The sequence below is a fragment of the Musa acuminata genome, chromosome BXJ2-7 (assembly GCF_036884655.1).
Source record: "Musa acuminata AAA Group cultivar baxijiao chromosome BXJ2-7, Cavendish_Baxijiao_AAA, whole genome shotgun sequence".
NCBI classification, from domain to species: domain Eukaryota; kingdom Viridiplantae; phylum Streptophyta; class Magnoliopsida; order Zingiberales; family Musaceae; genus Musa; species Musa acuminata.
The window spans coordinates 28,585,392-28,597,235 of NC_088344.1; positions in this window are offsets into that span (position 1 = coordinate 28,585,392).

Here is an 11,844-nt window from a genome sequence, read left to right on the forward strand (position 1 = left end):
CATACCTCTATAGGTTTTTTGATCGAAGCTTTCTCCACTTTCATCAATTTCTAACTTAGTGGAAGTGCTCATAGGAGTGTTAATAGCTTTTGAATTATTCATATTAAACTTCTTTAGTAAACTCATAGCATATTTAGTTTGACTAATAAAGATGCCATTGCTTAGTTGTTTGATTTGTAGACCTAAGAAGAATGTTAACTCTCCCATTAGACTCATTTCGAATTCAAGACTCATAGTTTTGGCAAAGGATTCACAAAGAGATTCATTTGTAGAGCTAAAGATAATATCATCAACATAAATTTGAACAATGAGAAAATTATTTTCAAAGTTCTTGATAAATAATGTAGTATCAACCTTGCCTTTTATGAAATTATTTTCAATAAGAAAAGAACTAAGTCTCTCATACCAAGCCATTGGAGCTTGTTTTAAACCATAGAGAGCTTTAGTTAATCTAAACACATGATTAGGGAGACTATTATTTTCAAATCCAGGAGGTTGTTCAACATAGACTTCTTCGGAAATAAATCCATTAAGAAAAGCGCTTTTAACATCCATTTGAAATAATTTAAAATCATTACTACTAGCATAGGCAAGGAGCATTCTTATGGCTTCCAATCGAGCCACAGGAGCGAAGGTTTCTTCATAATCGATACCTTCTTCTTGGTTGAAACCTTTGGCCACTAATTTAGCCTTGTTTCGAACCACGATACCATTTTCATCTTGCTTGTTTCTAAAGACCCATTTAGTACCAATTACTAAATGGTCATTTGGCCTAGGAACAAGCGTCCACACCTCATTTCTCTCAAATTGATTCAATTCATCTTGCATTGTGATAATCCATGAATCATCTTTCATGGCTTCATCAACACATTTGGGTTCAATTTGGGAGAGAAAGGCGGCGTTGGTACAAAAATTTTTAAAAGAAGATCGTGTTTGAACCCCCTTTGATGTGTCTCCTAAGATTAGCTCCTTAGGATGAGCATCTACATACTTCCAATCCTTGGGTAAGGAAATCTAGGAAGTGGATGCATCCAAGTTGCTAGTTGGAGACGGGGTTGCGTTTAAATTCAAAGAATCAAAATTAACATCATCGTCAAGATCATTTTTCCTAATTTCGGAAATCTCATTGAAAACAACATGGATGGATTCTTCAATAATTAAAGTTCTTTTATTGAAAATACGAAAAACTTTAGAAACCGAAGAATAACCAAGAATGATTCCTTCATCAGATTTAGCATCGAATTTTCCTAAGTTATCCTTTTCATTTAAGATAAAACATTTACATCCAAAGACTTTAAAATATGAGACATTGGGTTTTTTGTTGTTCCATAACTCATAAAGAGTTTTGGTGAGTAGGGGTCTTACTAGAACTCTATTCAAAATATAGCATGTAGTGTTTACGGCTTCGGCCCAAAAATATTTGGGTAGGCTATGTTCATTCAACATGGTTCTTGCCATTTCTTGTAAATTTTGATTTTTTCTTTCTACTACCCCATTTTGTTGAGGATTTCTTGGAGTAGAGAAGTTATGGTTGTATCCATTGAGTTCACAGAATTCTTGGAAGTCATGGTTTTGAAATTCTCCACCATGATCACTTCTAATTGACGAAATCATAGAACCCTTCTGATTTTGAACAAGTTTACAAAACTTGGTAAAATATTTAAAGCATTCATTTTTTTGTTTTAAGAAGTAGGTCCATGTATATCTGCTATAGTCATCAACAATGACAAAGGCATACTTGCTATCTCCAAGACTCGATGTAGAGATTCGTCCGAATAAGTCCATATGGATTAATTGTAAGGGACTAGAGGTGCTTATTTGATTCTTAGCTTTGAAACTACCCTTAATTTGTTTACCCAATTGGTAAGCGTCACATATATTATCTTTGATGAACTTGATATGAGGAATTCCTCTTACAAGTTCTCTAGATGATATTTGAGTGATTAATTTCATACTAGCATGACCTAATCTTCTATGCCATAGCCAAGCATCCTCATTCAAAACCGCAAAACACATTTCATCACATAAATCATTGATGTCAATAGTGTATACGTTATTTTGTTTTAATGCAATCATAGACATATTCTTATGTGGTTTTTCAATGATGCAAGCATTAGATTCGAATTTGACAATGTATCCTTTATCACATAATTGACTAATGCTCAAGAGGTTATGTTTTAAACCATCAACTAATAAAACATCTTCAATAAAGAAGTTGGATTTGTTACCTATGGTTCCTTTGCCAATGATTTTACCCTTGTTGTTGTCTCCGAAGGTAACATAGCCTTCGTCTATGCTAGTGAGCTTAGAGAATTGAGATGGATCTCCGGTCATATGCCTTGAGCATCCACTATCAAGGTACCATCTCTTGCTCCTAGCTTGCGATGATGTGGGTTTCTACAAGAAAGGATAATTTTTAGGTACCCATTTGCTTTTGGGTGCCTCAAAGATAGATCTATATTGTTTATCATGTTACATAGAGTTTATCATGGTTCCTTTAGAAACCCAAATCAATTTGTTTGGACTAATTTTCTTGAATGGACAGTAAAGTGTCTTGTGTCCAATTTTGCAACAAAAGTTGCATTTTGCTTGGTGTTGAACATGTAAGATGGGGCCTTTTATAAAGGTGGTTGGATTTAGGTGAGGACTTCTCACAAATCCAATTCCACTTCTTTTTGGAACGTGACCCTTGTTTGCAAGGATCATGTTCAATGACTTGCTACCAATCTCGAATTTCTTCAAGGTGTCCTTGAGTAGCAGGTTTTCTTTTTGAAAAGTTTCTAGATCATGACATTTGATACATGAATTTAAACTATCATGATGTTCAATTTTTAACTTATCAAAATCACAAGTAAGACTATCATGTTCTTTTTTCAACAATTTGTATTTTCTATTGATAATCTTGCATTCATCAAATAAGTCATGGAAGGCATTTAATAATTCATCGAAAGATAAATCAACATCTAATAAATTTGTTACCTCCTCTCCGATGGCCATTAAGGCGTAATGAGCAACTTGCTCGGTGTTAGACTCCTCTTCTTCAGATGCGCTCGAATCATCCCATGTTGCTTTGAGCGCCTTCTTCTTTGTTGTTCTCTTCTTGGCTTGAGGACAGTCACTCTTGTAGTGTCCCGGCTTTTTACACTCATAGCAAATAACTTGATCCTTCTTGGGTTCAAGTTTATTTTTAGTATCATTCTTAAACTTGTTTCTTTTAATGAACTTTTTAAATTTTCTTGTTAGAAGTGCCAGGTCATCGTCACAGTCCTCATCACTTGAGTTTTCTCTCAAGTGGTCTTCCAAAGTTCTAAGTGCCATATCCTTCCTGTTCTTTGGAAGGATGTCTTCTTGCTCTTCATGAGCTTTACAAGTCATCTCGTAGGTCATTAATGACCCAATTAATTCTTCAAGAGGGAAGTTGTTTAGATCTTTTGCCTCTTGAATAGCAGTGACTTTAGGATCCCAACTCTTAGGAAGGGATCTTAGTATCTTATTTACGAGCTCAAAATCCGAAAAACTTTTTCCGAGTCCTTTTAGACCGTTGACAACATCCGTGAAACGGGTAAACATGTCGCCAATAGTCTCACTCGGTTTCATCCGAAAAATTTCAAAAGAGTGTAACAAAAGATTGATTTTTGACTCTTTCACTCTACTTGTGCCTTCATGAGTCACCTCGAGTGTGTGCCAAATATCAAATGTAGTTTCACAAATTGAAACACGATTAAACTCGTTTTTGTCAAGTGCGCAAAATAAGGCATTCATAGCCTTTGCATTAAGAGCGAAAGCCTTCTTCTCCGAATCGTTCCAATCGATCATTGGAAGAGAAGACTTTGAAAAACCATTCTCGACAAGATTCCAGAGTTCAACGTCCATAGAAATAAGGAAGATCCTCATTCGGGTCTTCCAATAGGTGTAGTCCGTCCCATTAAACATGGGTGGACGTGTAATGGAATGGCCCTCTTGGTTTCCGGCGTAAGCCATCTCTCTTGGGTTTTAATCCATTTGAGAGTTAACCGGGCTCTGATACCAATTGTTAGGATCGAGAGCACTAAGAGGGGGGGGGGGGGGGGGGGTGAATTAGTGCAGCAGAAATCTTTTAGCGATTAAAAATGAAAGCTGCGTTTGTTTGATAGAAACTATTTTGATGCAAAAGCCGATTCTAAGATTACTTATGATTGAGTACAGTTTACGTCTAAACACAGTTTGCGTCTAAGCGCAGTTTACGCAGTTTGCGTCTAAATGCAGTTTGTGTCTAAATGCAGTTTGCGTCTAAATGCAGATTGCGACTAAGCGCAGTTTGCATCTAAGTGCAGTTTGCGTCTTCGGCTCAGATTGCGTCTAAGCGCAGTTTGCGCAGTTTGCGTCTAAGCGCAGATTGCGTCGAAGCTCAAATTGCGTCGAAGCTCAGATTGCGTCTAAGCGCAGTTTGCGTTTAAGCGCAGTTTGCGCCTTAAGCGCAGATTGCGTCTAAGCGCAGTTTGCGTCTAAACACAGTTTTACGTCAAAACGTAGATTCGGAAAGATTTGAACTTAGACACTCGTTCGTAAAAGCGCAGAAGTCAGTTTGCAGTTATAAATGGAATGTAAACGTAAACTGCAGAGAAACTCGTTCGTAAAAGCGCAGAAATCAGTTTGTAGTTATAAACAGAATCAAGACATAAACGTAAACTGCAAAGAAACTCGTTCGTAAAAGCGCAGAAGACAGTTTGCAGTTATAAATAGAATCGAAATGTAAGTGTAAACCGCAATGTAGAGATTGTACGAAAACACCGATTTACGTCTGAATACAGATTCGGAAAGAACAGAACTTAGAAACTTGTTCGTAAAAGCGTAGAGAGCAGTAGCTATGTAGGAGGTTTGCAGTAATGATAAAGTGCTCAAAATGAAAGCAAACCAGAGATTTAGAGTGGTTCGGTCAGTCTTGACCTACTCCACTTTTGGCTTCCTCCACCGACGAGGTCACCGACGTCAACTAGAGGCCTTCCTTCAATAGGCGAAGGCCAACTGCTCTTTTACAGTTTCACTCCTTTTGACGGGCTCAGGAGACAACCCTTACAGAACCTTTCTCTCCTCTCTTTACAACTCAAGACTTGAAGAACAGAAAGAGGAGAACTTTTGGACTTAACACAAATTTGAGCTCTTAGAATCACAGAAAAGATCAAGAATTCGGTGTAGTTCTTTATATTTTCAGTGCTGAATGGGTGGGGTATTTATAGGCCCCAACCCAGTTCAAATTTGGAGCTCAAAACGATCAAATCCTGGAATTCCGGGATCAAGCGGTTGCACCTCCTGACTGGAGAGGTTGCACCGCCTAGCAAAGCTCGAAGACTGAGCCTCTGGGCGGTGCCACCTCTGTCAGGGGCGGTTGCACCTCTCTGCCAGAGCTCGAAGACCGAGCTCAGGCGGTTGCACCTCCTGACTGGGGAGGTTGCACCGCTTGGCAGAGCTCGAAACTTGAGCTCTGGCGGTGCTACCTCCTGACAGAGGAGGTTGCATCGCCCAGTCTCGCTTGGAGACTGAGCCCTGGGTGGTTGCACCTCTTGGCTGGGGCGGTTGCACCGCCCAGTCTCACTGGGAGACATAGCCTGGGCGGTGCTACCTCCCTGCTTGGGCGGTTGCACCTCCCACAGCAACCTGGGTCCGAATGGGTTGAACCATTCGACCCAATTTGAGTTCTTCAGGGGCCCAATTGCCCCAAGATTAAGCTAATGGGATCACCTCCCATTTCTAACTTAATCAAAGTGCTAACTACGATTATTTCCTAAGACATATTCTGCAGCTTGCTTCGGTGCGTCACTCGCTTCTTCCGGCGAGTTTCCGGTGAACTTCCGTCGATCATCCGATGAACCCTCGGTGATTCTCCTACGGACTTCCGGCAAACTCGTGGACTGCGACGATCCACTTGGCAAGTTCCGACGAGCTCCTTTGGCAAGCTTCTGGACTTCTCGGATTTGTTCCCGCAGAACCTCCGACGACTGTCCGAACTTCCGTCGAGCTCTTGAACTCCCAACGTGATCATTGTCATGACTCCCGCACAACTCCTGCTGCATGTCTTACTTTCATCGTAGTTAATCCTGCACACTTATCTCAATACACTGATTAGTCAAACAATTGTCAATTGACTTCATCATCAAAATCCGAGATTCAACAGTTCACACTCTTACAGATTTTTCAAAGAGAAAGAGGGACGTGAACACTTAAGCTATTGAAAATAAGACTTTGCTAGAGCATTTTATCACTTTCTAACTTGTCAAAAAGGTGTTATCTCTGCTGAGAATGTTGAATCTCGGATTTTGATGATGAAGTCAATTGTCATTTGTTATCTAATCCATATGTTGAGATAAGTGTGTAGGATTAACTACGATAAAAATAAGACATGCAGTAGGAGTTGCGCCGGAGTCAAGACAATGATCACGTTGGGAGTTCGAGAGTTCGACGGAAGTTTTGACAGTCGTCGGAGGTTCTGCAGGAACAAATCCGAGAAGTCCATGAGCTTGCCAAAGAAGCTCATTGGAACTCGCCAAGTGGATCGTCGCAAGTCCAGGAGTTTGTCGAAAGTCGCAGGAGCATCACCGAGGGTTCATCGGATGATCGACGGAAGTTCGCCGGAAGCTCGCCGGAAGAAGCGATTGACGCATCGGAGCAAGTTGTAGTAAATATTTTAGGGAATATCGTAGTTAGCACAATGATTAAGTTGAAAATGGGAGGTGATCCCATTAACTTAATCTTGGGGCAATTGGGCCCCTGAAAAACCCAAATTGGGCCGAATGGATCAACCCATTCGGACCCTGATTTCTGCCAGGCGGTTGAACCGCCCAAGGTAGGAGGTTGCACCACCTGGGCTCAGTCTCCGAGCGAGACTAGGAGGTGCAACCGCTCCAGCCAAGCGGTGGCACCGCCTGGGCTCAGTCTCCGAGCGAGATTGGGCGGTGCAACCTCCCCTGACAGGAGGTGGCACCGCCTGGGCTCAGTCTCTGAGCACTGGCTGAGCGGTGCAACCGCCTCAGTCAGGAGGTTGCACCGCCTGAGCTCGGTCTTCGAGCTCTGGCAGGAGGTGCAACCGCCCCTGACAGGAGGTGGCACCGCCCAGAGGCTCAGTGTTCGAGCTCTACCAGGCGGTGCAACCACTCCAGTCAGGAGGTGCAAACGCCTGACCCAGAATTTCGGGAATTGACAATTTTGAGCTCCAAATTTGAACTGAGTTGGGGCCTATAAATACCCCACCCATTTAGCACTGATAGAGCACAAAATACACACCAAAATCTTGGCCTATTCTGTGATTTTTAGAGCTCAAAATTATTGTAAAGGCCAAAAGTCCTTCTCCCTCTTTTCTTCCAAGTTCTGAGCTGTAAAGAGAGGAGAGAAAATTCTGTAAGGGTTGTCTCCTAAGCCCATCAAAAGGAGTGAAACTGTAAAAGGGTGGTTGGCCTTCGCCTATTGAAGGAAGGCCTCTAGTTGACGTCGGTGACCTCGTCGGTGGAGGAAGCCAAAAGTGGAGTAGGTTAAGATTGACCGAACCACTCTAAATCTTGGTTTGCATTTACTTTGAGCATTTTATCTTTACTGCAAACCTCCTCTAAAGCTTACTGCTTTCTGCGCATATACAATCGGGTTTCAAGCTTTGCACTTTCCGAATCAGCGTTTAGACGTAAATCTATTTTTTCGTACGATCATCATATTTCAGTTTGCGTTTACGTTTTGATTTCTATCTTAACTGCAAACTGCCTTAATATCCTTGCTTAAGCTATATCTCGCCTAATCAAGTGACTTACGAATCAGCATTTAGACGTAAATCGGTTTCTTCGTACGAACGTCATATTTCAGTTTGCGCTCATATTCTGGTTTTCATCATAACTGCAAACTGCCTTCATAGATTGACTTTAACATCATCTCGCTTGATCTTAAGTTAAAGTAATCTTAGAATCGGCTTTCACACCGAAATCATTTTTATCGTTCGAACGTTTTTATCGTTGAAAGATTTTCGCGGCACTAATTCACCCCCCCCCCCCCCCCCCCCCCCCCCCCCTTTAGTGCTCTTGATCCTAACAATTGGTATCAAAGCGGAGTTAACTCTCAAACGGATTAAAACCCAAGAGAGATGGCATACGCCGGAAACCAAGAGGGCCACTCTATTACATGTCCACCCATGTTCATTGGGACGGACTACACCTATTGGAAGACCCGAATGAGGATATTTCTTATTTCTATGGATTTTGAACTTTGGAATCTTGTCGAAAATGGATTTTCGAAGTCTTCTCTTCCAATGATTGATTGGAATGAATTGGAGAAGAAGGCTTTCGCTCTTAATGCAAAGGCTATGAATGCCTTATTTTGTGCACTTGATAAAAACGAGTTCAACCGTCTTTCGGTTTGTGAAACCGCATTTGATATTTGGCACACACTCGAAGTGACTCACGAAGGCACAAGTAGAGTGAAAGAGTCAAAAATCAACCTTTTGTTACACTCTTTCAAACTTTTCCTGATGAAACCGAGTGAGACTATTGGCGACATGTTTACCTGTTTCACGGATGTCGTCAATGGTCTAAAAGGACTCGGAAAAAGTTTTTTGGATTTTGAGCTCGTAAATAAGATTCTAAGATCCCTTCCTAAGAGTTGGGATCCTAAAGTCATTGCTATTCAAGAGGCGAAAGATCTAAACAACTTCCCTCTTGAAGAACTAATCGGGTCATTAATGACCTACGAGATGACTTGCAAAGCTCATGAAGAGCAAGAAGATATCCTTCCAAAGAACAGGAAGGATATGACACTTAAAATTTCAGAAGACCACTTGAGAGAAAACTCAAGTGATGAGGACTGTGATGATGACTTGGCAATTCTAACAAGAAAATTTAAAAAATTCATTAAAAGAAACAAGTTTAAGAATGAAACAAAAAATAAATTTGAACCCAAGAAGGACCAAGTTATTTGCTATAAGTGCAAGAAGTCGGGACACTACAAAAGTGATTGTCCCCAAGTCAAGAAGAGAACATCAAAGAAGAAGGCGCTCAAAGCAACATGGGATGACTCGAGTGCGTACGAAGAAGAGGAGTCCAACACCAAGCAAGTTGCTCATTACGCCTTAATGGCCATCAGAGGGGAGGTAACGAATTTAATAGATGCAGATTTATCATTTGATGAATTATTAAATGCCTTCCATGACTTATTTGATGAATGCAAGATTATTAGTAGAAAATATAAATTGCTAAAAAAGGAGCATGATAGTCTTACTTGTAATTTTGATAAGTTAAAAACTGAATATCATGATAGTTTAAGTTCATGCATAAAATGCCATGATCTAGAAACTCTCCAAAAGGAAAACTTGCTACTTAAGGACACATTGAAGAAATTCGAGGTTGGTAGCAAGTCATTGAACATGATCCTTGCAAACAAGGGTCACGTTCCCAAAAGAAGTGGAATCGGATTTGTGAGAAGTCCTCACCAAAATCCAACCACCTTCATAAAAGGCCTCATCTTACATGTTCGACACTAAAGCAAATGCAACTTTTGTTGCAAACTTGGACACAAAACGCATTATTGTCCATTCAAGAAAATTAGTCCGAACAAATTAATTTGGATTCCTAAAGGAACCATGATAAATTCTATGCAACATGATAAACAATGTAGATCTATTTTTGAGGCACCCAAAAGCAAATGGGTACCTAAAAATCATCCTTTCTTGTAGAAACCTATACCATCGCAAGCTAAGAGCAAGAGATGGTACCTTGATAGTGGATGCTCAAGGCATATGACCGGAGATCCATCTCAATTCTCTAAGCTCACTAGCATAGACGAAGGCTATGTCACCTTCGGAGACAACAACAAGGGTAAAATCATTGGCAAAGGAACCATAGGTAACAAATCCAACTTCTTTATCAAAGATGTTTTGTTAGTTGATGGTTTAAAACATAACCTCTTGAGCATTAGTCAATTATGTGATAAAGGATATATTGTCAGATTTGAGTCTAATGCTTGCATCATTGAAAAACCACACAAAAACACGTCCATGATTACATTAAAACAAAATAACGTATACACTATTGACATCAATGATTTGTGTGATGAAATGTGTTTTTCGGTTTTGAATGAGGATGCTTGGCTATGGCATAGAAGATTAGGTCATGCTAGCATGAAACTAATCACTCAAATATCATCTAAAGAACTTGTAAGAGGTATTCCTCATATCAAGTTCATCAAAGATAATGTATGTGATGCTTGCCAATTAGGTAAACAAATTAAGGGCAGTTTCAAATCTAAGAATCAAATAAGCACCTCTAGGCCCTTACAATTGATCCATATGGACTTGTTCGGACCAATCTCTACATCAAGCCTAGGAGGTAGTAAATACGCCTTCGTCATTGTGGATGACTATAGCAGATACACATGGACTTACTTCTTAAAACAAAAAAAAGAATGCTTTAGATATTTTACCAAGTTTTGTAAACTTGTTCAGAATGAGAAGGGCTCTATGATTTTGTCAATTAGAAGTGATCACGGTGGTGAATTTCAAAACCATGATTTCCAAGAATTTTGTGAACTCAATGGATACAACCATAATTTCTCTACTCCTAGAAAACCTCAACAAAATGGAGTAGTAGAAAGAAAAAATCGAAATTTACAAGAAATGGCAAGAACCATGTTGAATGAACATAGCCTACCTAAATATTTTTGGGCCGAAGTCGTAAATACTGCATGCTATATTTTGAATAGAGTTCTAGTAAGACCCTTACTCACCAAAACTCCCTATGAGTTATGGAACAACAAAAAACCCAATGTTTCATATTTTAAAGTCTTTGGGTGTAAGTGTTTTATCTTGAATGAAAAAGATAACTTAGGAAAATTTGATGCTAAATCCGATGAAGAAATCTTTCTTGGTTATTCTTCGGTTTCTAAAGCTTTTCGTATCTTCAATAAAAGAACTTTAATTATTGAAGAATCCATTCATGTTGTCTTCAATGAGATTTTCGAAATCAGGAAAAACGATTTTGATGATGATGTTAATTTTGATTCCTTGAATTTAAATGAAACCCCATCTCCAACTAGCAACTTGGATGCATCCACTTCCAAAACATCCTTACCCAAGGATTGGAAGTATGTAGATGCTCATCCTAAGGAGCTAATCCTAGGAGACACATCAAAGGGGGTTCAAACACGTTCTTCTCTTAAAAATTTTTGTTCCAACGCCGCTTTTCTCTCCCAAATTGAACCCAAATGTGTTGACGAAGCCATGAAAGATGATTCATGGATTATCGCAATGCAAGATGAATTAAATCAATTTGAGAGAAATGAGGTGTGGAAGCTTGTTCCTAGACCAAATGACTATTTAGTTATTGGTACTAAATGGGTTTTTAGAAACAAACAAGATGAATATGGTATCGTGGTTAGAAACAAGGCTAGATTAGTGGCCAAAGGTTTCAACCAAGAAGAAGGTATCGATTACGAAGAAACCTTCGCTCCTGTGGCTCGATTAGAAGCCATAAGGATGCTCCTTGCCTACGCTAGTAGTAATAATTTTAAGTTGTTTCAAATGGATGTTAAAAGTGCTTTTCTTAATGCTTTATTTCCGAAGAAGTCTATGTTGAACAATCTCCTGGATTTGAAAATAATAGCCTCTCTAATCATGTGTTTAGATTAACTAAAGCTCTCTATGGTTTAAAACAAGCTCTGAGGGCTTGGTATGAGAGACTTAGTTCTTTCCTTATTGAAAATAATTTCACAAAAGGCAAGGTTGATACTACATTGTTCATCAAGAATTTTAAAAATAATTTTCTCATTGTTCAGATTTATGTTGATGATATTATCTTTGGTTCTACGAATGAATCTCTTTGTGAATCTTTTGCTAAAACT